This window comes from Sorex fumeus, unplaced genomic scaffold (genome assembly GCF_029834395.1).
Source record: "Sorex fumeus unplaced genomic scaffold, SorFum_2.1 ptg000034l, whole genome shotgun sequence".
NCBI classification, from domain to species: domain Eukaryota; kingdom Metazoa; phylum Chordata; class Mammalia; order Eulipotyphla; family Soricidae; genus Sorex; species Sorex fumeus.
The window spans coordinates 40,642,815-40,654,373 of NW_026606091.1; positions in this window are offsets into that span (position 1 = coordinate 40,642,815).

Here is an 11,559-nt window from a genome sequence, read left to right on the forward strand (position 1 = left end):
CAGTGTCTTAAAAATTATTTTTAAAAAATGTTTCATTTGAAAATATTCATGAATCTAAAGAATGTTTCATATATGGTATTCTATAGCATTGCTTCTGAACAAGGGGCTCTTCACAGCAGAGTAAATATAACTATGGGGTTATGCTCATGATAGTTCACTGGTCTTGCCATGCCTTTCCTTATGTCTTGTGTCTCTTGTTTCTTCCTTCTGCTGGTTCAGGGACTCAAGCTCATAAACCTCATAAGCACTGTAAGAAAATCACATATCAGATAAGGACCTCGAATACCTCAGTGTTTGGATCTGTAATTAAATGATTCAGTTAATTAAGCAATTAAGTATGGGTACCATACCAGCAATGCTCAGGAGCCTGGCACTGCCAGAATCATGTACCTAGCAGTGCTATGGATCACTTGGTGCTAGGAATCGAACCCAGAGACTCACAATGCAAGGCATGTGTTCAAGCAATTGGGCCGTATCCCTGGACCCCAAACATAGTTTTTAAATTGGATTGAGAAGTTTCATCTGATTTCAAAAGTTCCCCCAAACCTAAAGAAGGCATTTTTTACATAAACTATTTTTAGAACCAATTAAAATATATATATACGCTAGAAAAGTTAAGGGTAGTAAAAAAATATGTTGACATTCTTTTGGATTTTCTCCAACAGAGTGACACTGAAGTTACAGGCTTATATTCTTCCTTGCTAAGGGATGCCTGTATAGCCTTCTCTAGATAAAACAGAGACAGTCTCAGTACTATGCATATGTACATGCTCTCTCAACTCCTTGTGATAAATATCATGTATCTCTGAGTCTGCAGGGCTCTGTCATTTCTTGGATAGGACTGGTTTATAAGCAGCTAGGATGTTTTCCATGCATCATAGGGAAACTCAGCAAACTGGGATTGAGGGTATATCTAAGGGAGGTTAACACATCAATGTAACACTGAAACACTGCCCTCCCGTTGTTCATCGACTTGCTCGAGCGGGCCCAGTAATGTCTCCATTGTGAGACTTCTTGTTACTGTGTTTGGCATATTGAATACTCTGGGTAGCTTGCCAGGCTCTCCAAGAGGGGCGGAGGAATCGAACCCAGCTTGGCCGGGCTGGCTGCACGCAAGGCATCAATGAGGAGGATTCTTATCAAGCATCCTTGGTATTGGTGAATTGGGACTTGATCTACTTGGATGACCAAACCAACTGCAGTAATGCAGATTCCAGATTGCACTATAGCTCACATGAATTCAAGTCTATTTTCATTCATATGTACAGATGAGGACATTTCCAGTTACTTTGGGAGCTGTACCCTGCACAGGCACTTAGAGATCCAGGTTGACAGGCATCTATTTTTTTACCTTTAATTTAAAGTATTTATTGTAGTTACATAGGGTTACAGTAGTGTTTAAGTTTATGATTATTGGTATACCACTGCCACAGTGCTCATGACCGTCTTCCCCATTCCTCTGTTACCTCCAGTCTGACCTTCCTTCCCTCCAACACATTCCCTTATTCTTTGTTTATTGAAAGCTGTGGTTTTAGTGCACACTTTCATCTCCCTTAGCACCACTTCAGACCCTCGCCTATATTCCTGAGTTATTTCCAGCCAACCAAGTCATTCTCCTCCCCACCTACCAGCCAGAACTGGCAGTATCATGTCTGTAATCTAGTGTCCAAGGTTTACTATCAGTTGATACTATTCATACCCATAAATGGCTTCTGTATATACCACGTGTGAGTGAGATATTGTATTTCTCTTGCTTCTGACTTATTTTGCTTAGCATGACACTCTCCAGTTCCATCCAAATAGTGAACTGCATGACTCTGTGTGTGTGTGTGTGTGTGTGGTTACATAGTATCCCATTGTGTATGTGTACCACAACTTTATCCATTCATCAGTTGTTGGACATTTGGATTATTTCCATATCCTTTGCTATGGACTAAAAGCTGCAATGAGCATCGGCATACATTTATCTTTCCAAATTAATGTTATTGTGTTTGGAGGCTAGATACTCAGAAGTGGGATAGTTGACTTAAAAGGGAGCTCCATTATTATTGTTTTGAGAAATCTCCATATTGTTTGCCATAGAATTTGGACCAAATGACATTCACTGGCAGTGAATATGGATTCCTTTTTCAGATAGTCTGCCATTTAAAAATATATGTTGAAAGTTTTCTTTGAAATTAGCACCTGGCAACTGGAAGGGAATAGAAGCAAATAAGAATTTATTATAGATGACACTTGTCACTTGTCATCCCATTCTTCATCGATTTGCTCCAGTGGGTGCCAGTAATGTCTCCATTTGTCCCTGTCGCTTGTTAGTGTAGCCCAATGGCATTTGCTCACTCCAGGAACACAAAGAATATCAAACTGTTTGTTCAGGGTCTTAATGAAGAAGTTGGACCATCTCGTAGGTGGGCGACCAGGTGTTCTTTTGATGTTCTGTGGAATCCAGTTGATAATGGCTCCAGTCCGGCGGTTGTCTCCAAATCATATTACATGTTCGGCCCATCTGATTTTTGACACCTTGGCAAACGAGGCAGCATCCCTGATCTTTGATTGTCGACAGAGGTCAGAACTCCAGATTCCTTCTCTCACTTGATTGAAGCATGATACTCCAAGTATAGCTCTTTCGATTCCTCTTTGGGTGACCTGAATGGCATTCTTGTCCTGTTTTCATAGGACCCAGGTCTCTGAGGCGTATGAGTACAGGAAGAATAGTGGAGTTGAAAAGATATGCCCGGAGCTGGAGGTTCTTTGTCCTCTTAACAACTTCTTCGACGCTCTTGAAGGCGTTCCACACACCACTCTCTTCCTCCTGCGTAGCTCAGGTGCCAGGTCGTTCATCATGTTGAGTTCTCGACCTAGGTACACATAACTGCTGCATTCAGAGCTGTTTGTTCCATTGAGAGCAAATGGAACATCAGGGGTTGGTCCGTTTCTCATGAACATTGTCTGCAGTCCAACCTTTCCACACTCATGGTCGAAGTCGGCCAGCATTCATGCCACTTGGCTGATGTTTGGTGTTATTAGAATGTCCTCATCAGTGAAGTGGAGGTGGTATAGTTGCCGACTATCTTCACTCCTATTTCTTTCCATTCTGGTCATCACATAATGTTCTCGAGGGTGACACTGAAGCGTGTCAGTGAAATGGTATCAACCTGCTGAACCCCTTTCTTTACGTCAATGATCACTTCCTTGTAAAATGGTGAAATCCTGGTGGTGAATCCATAATACAGCTCGTGGAGGATCCTGATGTACTGAGTTTGAATGCCTTGTTTGGCTAGGGCTTTGATGACAGCTTCAGTCTCAACAGAATCAAAGGCCTTCTTTAAATTAATGAACGTTATACAGATCAGCATCTTGAACTCTCGAGAAACCCCAATTAGCTTGGTCACCGTGTGGATATGGTTGATCGTGTTCAATCCTTTTCAGAACGCAGCTTGCTTGCATGGTTGTTCTTTGTCTAGTGTTCTGCCTATTCTATTCAGGATGACTCAAGTGAATATAGATGACACATGGAATACCAATTTTATTTTCCTTGATGGAATTGCATCCTTTTGCCAGACTTAATTGCAAGAAAGACTGGATTATGAGCTCAAGTAGAGGAAGAAATTAATATAGTGAGGACCAGCAAAGTTGAACACAATATCTCTGTCCATATGAGATAGTTATGTGATATTTAGAGCAGGGTTGTCAGAGCTAAAGGAAAAAAATTCCCCCTGGAATTTGGATAGAAGTCAGCATTCTGTTTGAAATTTTCTATTGGTTTGAAATTAGATTAGCCAGCATCAGATATGAAGGCAGCGCTAGTGTTCAGGATAGTCAAAACTAGTCACTGGGAAAAGGGGATTTTAAAAAATCAAGAAGGGTTAGATTCTGGAACCTGAATCACAGGAACTGAGTCAAACTTGTATGTGGTGATACCGAAAGTCAAAAAATATGGAGAGGAATTTGGGATGAAATTTACCTGTCAGGGTTTGCTTTGGAATGTGTTGCTTATGATAGAAAAATTAAGCTGAGATCTCCCCTGCTGGGTGGATTGGGGTCTATTTGGGTGAGCCTTGGTTCTTGGGTAGTTGAGGATGTTCTTGTCTCCAAATTTTGTTTGTTTGTTTGTTTGGGGGCAACATTCAACAGTGCTTCAGGTGTACTCTTGGCTTTGCAGTCAGGGGACCATATCTAGGGATCATACCCTAGTCAGCCATATGCAAGGCAAGTGCCTTACCTGCTGTATTATTGCTCCTTCCCTCCCCAAAACTTCTCTAGCACCATGCTTACCATAAGGACACTCTCCTCTGACTAAGAAAAGACTTGCCATTTTCTAAACAGAGGGAACCTAGTCCCTGATTTTTCATCCCAACAGCTTTTATACTCACCAGCTTTCAGGAATTTGCATTAAAATAATGCTGGGATTCAGGCCACACATTTCTGTTGTCCTGTGGTCTCACAGGACACATTCTGCCTTACAGTATAGGCATGTAACCTAGGGGCTAAATAACTACCAATAAATCCTGTCTGGGGAACTGAAACATGAATTGCTTGTTTTGTTTTCCTCTTTGGAGGTGGCCAAAAAATCCTAACAATTGTTTAGGGCTTTCTGAAAATTGTCTTTTAAGGATGATACTGCATGTACTGTCTAGAGATGTTGTTGGAACAGATGTTGTGAGAGGCTCTTACTCGCTAATATGCTGAGAATGCCCGTGTATCCCCCAAGCATTACTGCAGAAAATCCTCAAACACATTCACAGCACTACAGGGCGTTGTCTTCCACTTGACCCTTCCATTCTCTTGATTGTTCAATGCACAAGGGTTGTTAGGAAGCTGAAAGATGATTATTACATTTGATGATGGTTGCCAGTTTTGTGCTGGCAGATTTTTGAAAACCGGATTCAGGAAACCACGATGGGTAGTAGTAGAAGAGTCAGCAGTGAACCTGCATTTAATGGAAATTCGGCCTTGGACTAATTTTAACCATTTCAGTGCCTCAGTTTTCTAATCTGAGAAATAGGGGTTATTACAGTACCCACTTTCATAGGGTTATTGATAAGGCTAAATGAGACACTATCATATAATACACTCTCATTGTAGTGCATACATTAGACTCTCAAAAGATATGTCCTCCTGTTGTTCATCGATTTGCTCGAGCGGGCCCAGTAACGTCTCCATTGTGAGACATCTTGTTACTGTGTTCGGCATATTGAATACTCTTGGTAGCTTGCAGGCTCTCCGATGTGAGGGCGATCTGGCTGCGACATCTGTCACCCGATTGATCACCAGGGTTGATTTGGCTGATCTGGCTGGCTAGGCGGGTGTCCCCTTTCTCCCTCACTGCTCCATGTGCATCCCTCCCGAAGCTGCTCGCTCGGTCGAAGAGGACGGCCTTCCCCGAATAGAGATGGACCAGTCTTCTGTCGAAGGTATAGGAGTAGCCGCACTCCCCTGCTAGAACCTCCAAACAAGCTCTCAAAAGATATGTTATCTATTATAGGCCAAAAGTGTGTGGGTCTTGTTTTGTTTTTCTTTGTTTTGGGGTCACCCCTGTAGCGCTCAGAACTTACTTCTGGCTCTGTACTCTCAGGGATCTCTCCTGGCGGGGCTCAGGGATCATGTATGGTATCAGGGATTCAACCTAGGTTGGCCTCATGCAAGTCAAAAGCCTTAATTCCTCTACTATCTCTCTGGCCCTAAAGATTTTTTTTAACCTATCATTTGATAAATAGAAAATGGAATGTTAGGGGCTGGAGTAATAGTACAGAGGGTAGGGTGTTTGCCTTGCACACAGCCAACCCGGGTTCGATTCCCAGCATCCCATAAGGTCCCCTGAGCATTGCCAGAAGTAACTCCTGAGTGCAAAGCCAGGATAATCTCTGTGCATGGCTGGGTGTTACCCAAAAAGTCAGAAAAAAAAAAAGAAAATGGGATGTTAGTCAACTACCAAATTTACCAAATTATAACACTTGTTCTTAGTGGTCAGAAGAGAATCCTTGATATTCTGCTGGAAAAAGAGAACACTTTGGAAGCTTGAGAGATAATCCGGGGGTTAAGACATTTGCCATGCATGAGGCCAACCCCAGGTTGAATCCCCGCACTGCCTATGGTCTGAGAACTTGCAGGAGTGACTTTTGAGTACAGAACAAGGACTAAAGCCTGAGCACCAGGTTTGGTGTGACCAAAAATCCCTACCCCCCACACTCCCCCAAATGAGAACTTTTGATCATTTCTTCCTGTATCAGCCCTTTCAGTTACTCAGAGAGAAATCTCAGAACAAGTAAGGAAAATGGTTCGTTCAGAAGTCTAGAGCAGAGGTTAGTCACATCCCTTTGCTAGAAATACACATTCTTGGACTGGGTACCACAGACTTATTAAATAAGAGCCCCTATGGGTAGGAGGATAGGGCCAGCAATCTACTTTAACACACTTTTAGGTGATTCTTAAATTTCAATGTGAAGATGACTAGTAGTACATAAGCTACCAGAGACAAACTTGTCTTGACTACAATCATTCAGACAACTTTTGGAACATAGAGCCCAGATCTCTGTTTTCATCTGCTTTTGGTCATCTCCACTTGAGTCCTTTATACTTCCCAGTCTGACCTCTTCTGGTGGCTTGTTGGCTAATGGTCCTACCATCCACCTGATCTTCTAGATTCCTCTACTCTCTCACTTTTTATCCATACAAGGTGCTGATATCCCTTTCCAAATGGTAATCATTTTCTTCTCTCTTATTCTCCACATCCTCTCCTTCCATTTAGATCCTGTCCCCCATATCTTTCAGTTGACCAGAATGGTAGTGTTATATTTTTTGTTTGTCTCTGACCATTGTTTTAACCAAGCTGAAACACTCTTGTCCACACTGCTGTAGAATAACTTTACAAAAACATGCATGAGTTGGTGGGTTAATTGCTTAAACTCTCCAAACACTCTACTATATAGAGATTTATTAGTGGCTCTTCACTGACTAACCAGAGTCTACTGGATCAGCCTCCCCACCTCCCACTGCCTTTTGTACCATGCACTCCTTCCTCTCAGTCTTTGTTTTTTCGAATCTGAGCTCTTTGAGACCCCATTATTCTGCATATGTGTTTGCCCCCTGCCTTGCACACTCTTCTTCATTATGTGGTGATTGGCAGTCATACTATTAGCTCAGCTCAAACAACACTGAATCCTCGAACTTTCCTTGACTCTTCTAAGGAGATTTAAACTCTAATTTTTGATTCCCGTCATACTCCATTTTAAAAGTCATTTTTTACTGCTTCTTTTGACAGTATTCCTACTAGATTGTGAGCTTCTTAAAGGCCCCCAAGTGCATTATTTTAATTCATCCTTGCTTCTCCAGGACTCAGCACAGTGCTTAAGTACTCATTAAGTAGTTGCTTAATAAATGTTTGCTGAAGGAATGAAGGAATGAGAGTAAGCGCTTTGTTACAGGAGGATTTTCCTTTTAAGGAACAAAAAAAAAAAAAAAAAAAATCTCAGCTGCCCAGGCATAGAATACTGCCTTTGAGAGAGCATTTATGTTCTGGATCACGGCTGCCAAGGAAGAGGAATATGTCTCAGAGGGGAAGCCACAGGGGAGTTTGGGCAGGTGAAATGTAATTATCCAAGCTGGCCCTGGGCCAAGGATCCTCAATGCTGCAGCGAGGCCAGGGCTAAACACAAGTGGGTCCGACCTTCATCTTACATCCCTGCTGAAGAGCTGCTCTCGGGCAGCACGAAGCTCCCTGACAGCTTGCCAGGGCCCGGGGTCATTCTCACTCACAGAGAAGGGGCAGCCAAGACAGTGACCCAGCTGGGCTGGCTGCTTGGCTCCCGACCGCCTTTGGTTGAAACGCACAGCCTGGTGTGGGAACAGAAACTGGCCTGTGATCTTTCTTTTATTCTTCCTAGCAGCACTGCTGCATTCCTTCTTGCTGAAGTTAGCAACACGCACTAGCCTTTGCGGACACAAGACCCTAACGTAGAGCAATCACTTGACCTGAGGTTACAAGCAGCCAGTTTCCTCACTACGTGTATGTGTGTGTATGTGTTTGTGTGTTTGTGTGTGTGTGCGCGTGTGCATGCGTGCATGTGAGTGTTTATTTCTATAAACAATAAACCTTCTTATCGAACTTAAAAAAGCAACACTCGCACAAAATTGAAGGGCCATTTTGCAGATGACTTAAAGTCCTGTCCTAGCTTACACTGAAAGTGACTGAGCTGGGAGTTAACTTAGCAATTCTGACCCCCAGATCTGAGTGCTTGGAAACCCTTGACTTGGTGGCAGATTGCCCTCTTAGAATATCTGCTTGGCAGAGGTCGGGGAGAGAGGTAAGTTAACAGGCTTACATAGTTGGAATTCGGATTCCCTCATTTTTAATATAACTCAAACCAGTGCTTTGAGCTTATACAAGTAAATGACCTTGAAGTTGGCCACGGGAGACAGGTAGAAGAATGCAAGGAAAGAATGAGGCACATCCTTTATACAAAGCAATCTCACATTTGGTAAGTATTGTGCCTCCCAACTACTCTCCAGACAAGATTTTATGCCCAGAGCAGAAACTTGCCCCTAAACAGCAATATTCCTGTATGTTCTACTTTTCATTTCCTTGATTCTTCCTCCAAAGGTCTCCAAGCAATTTACAAACTCTAGGTTATGTTTGCAATTCAGACCCTTAGTGTTGATCTCTCTCCTCCCCCTTCTCTCTCCCCTCTCACTTTTCCTTTGTCTTCTGTAATTGTGATTGAAAAGGAGGAAGAGTTGGGAGACCTAAACTCATGAATGTATATGAAGCCATTACCAGAGCTGGGCGAGAGGCACGCCAAGGCGCTCGCTTTTAAATGGTTGTCTCTGTATCACCAGAACTGCTCTGGAGCTTTTTCCTCCAATTGCACAAATTCATTATTTACTCTTTTACTGCATCTATTTACAAGTCCACATGGAGCCTCCGGGAAGCCCAACTCGGCCCTCAGAGCTGTGGTAATGAAGCCTGGCTCACTCTCCTTTGATATATCTCACTGCTACTGCTGCCTGGGGCATAGAGAGTGTACCCACCTCTTTTGGGGAAGGTCAGTCAGACTGAGGCCAGAAGATTTTAAATTGTGCTCGGTGGAATCCTGGAATCCTGTGTAGGCTGCCATGAATTCTAGGAAATAATCATCAGACCAGCCATGGTGGACATTCTTTTATTATTTCTTTTTTTACCAGGACTTGAATAATTTCGTTTTAGTTGTTCATTGTTTGCTGGGGTTAGAATATAGATCTAGTCCAAGTGGGCCCTATTGAAACTCGTTTCAGGAGTTAAGCCCAGGTGAGCGGAACACGTGGAAGGGCCAGAGGTGTGGCTCCCAGGGATGTTTTGTGACTGTGACTTGTCCCATTAGAGATTTGTCTGTCTGATTAGGATATTAACTCCATAGCAAAAGGACCTGGCAGTCAAAAGCCATCAAGAGACAGTCCTCAAAGGAGTCAGGAAATAAATAGATGGATTTCCTGGCAGTTCTTTTCTCTGATGACTCTGTTTGCAGTCTTTTTTTTTTCTTTTGGCTTTTTGAGTCACACTGGTGATGCACAGGGGTTACTCCTGGCTTTGCACTCAGGAATTACTTCTTGCAGTGTTCAGGGGACCGACCATATGGGATGCTGGGGATCGAACCCCGGTAGGCCGCATGCAAGGCAAACACCCTATCTGCTGTGCTATCGCTCCAGCCCCTCTGTTTGCAGTCTTATTCTGCTCTAGCTCTTACGCCCATCTCAACCACAGGAGAAATGTGCTCAGCAGCTTTGCTGTGTGACTTGTTCTCTTGTGGTTTCCTGAGTCTCCTTTGCTGTATAGGGAAGGTTCCTAGGGGGAGTTTCTGGCCTTGGCTGGAAAGATTGGCTCAGAAGTCCAGGCAGTGACTTGGTAAGAGAGTTTTGGGGATGGCTCATGAGGAAGGAAGTTGCCTGGACAAGGCACCTAGGAAAACTTCAGGGAAAGGCGTGGAAGCAAAGATTTTAGAGAAAATAGCTGTGGGCTCTTAGACTCAAGAGAGACATGCAAAGAACATTTGAAAAAGTTTTACCTGGGTTGATTGCAATCTTCTTTAGTGGTTTGTTTGTTTGTTTGTTTGCCAGGGGTGTTTTGGGTCATACCTGGGGATACACAGCGTGTCCTGGTTTTGTGCTCAGGAGTGATTTCTGACTGGCTCAGAGAGCCAGTAACCAGGGGTTGAGCTGGGATTGGCTTTAAATGGGGCTAAAGGGTTGACTTTGGACAGCATGGAGATTGGGGAGCAAAGGCAAATTCCTTATCCCCTGTTCTTTCTGACTCTACATTTTCTTCTTTTTCTTTCTCTCCTTCTCTCTCTCCCTATCTTTCTCCCTTCTGATGGGCTCAGGGGAACATATGGGGTGCCAGGGATCAAACTTGGTTCAGCCAAGTGATTGGCCCGTTACTTTTTAGTTTCAGCTTCCTCCACCCTCCCTTCTTTCCATCCCCCTCCCCTCCAGAGCAGAATAAAGAATCCAAATTCTATTTTGCTGCTGGATTAACTTCTTTGGACAGGAAACCAGGCTGGAATTACTACTTGGAAGCCAGGGATTTCATTAAGTCAATATTGACTGTCAGCTACTGGGGAGATATACCCAAGCCTTTCTTTATGAAAGTTACTGGAAGAGATAGTAAGTAAAATACATTTTGACTCTTGAAAAGTGATCAGCATTACAGAAAAGAAACAAACAAATGAACACACACACCCCAAGCCAAAAAAGAATGCTGGACAGGGAGAAGAAGGGCATTTCTCTCAGGGAGGAATTTGTTGAAAATTTTAAATGGTGGATGGGGGTGGGGTGGGACGGGGAGAAAAATCTTCTTGATAAAGTGACATGGGAACAAAGATGTGAAGGCTGGGAGGGGGAAAGCCCGGAAGATATCTGGGTGTAGCCCCAGAAGGGTAGTGCTAGGACATGTCTGTTAATGGTCAGGAGGCAGCACTAGCACTGGGAGCCGTAGTGAGTGAAGCAAGGCACAGAGGGTTGATCTGTTCAGGAATGGGCCAGTGGTTCCACAGCCTTTGCCTTTCCCCGGAAAGCTCTGCAAAGGTGTGATAAATAGGATGTTAAAAGGAGGAAAAATGGAAAGGGAGGCAGAGAGTGAGAATTATTACAAAAATCCAGATGATCAATAAAGATGGTGGTAGTGAATAGAATGCGAAGTGGCTGACGCTCACATTCTGTACCCTTTTATTCACCAGTTGTGCAAAGGAACCATTTAATAAGCTAAGGAATATTGAGTCCTCACAGATTCCAATCTGAAGTCGAATACTTGTTTGTCATAAGCTCACCCAGTCCCCAGAATTATAGAAGTCCAAGGTACCAGGGACATGGAGGCAGTGGAGTGGGAGGAATCAGCATTTTCTGATATGGAACTGCGGAGGGATGTGAAGGAAAGTGGCTGGTGCTGTCCTGGTTGCTTGTGGACAGAGGAATGGAGGCAGAGGCTGAGTCAGGGGAAATGGGATCATAAATGCAACGTGGCTGGTTTGTAAGTGTGGCTGGAGGTTATGCTGCAAAGGGCGGGAGGACTGTTGTGAGTTCAAAGTTTGG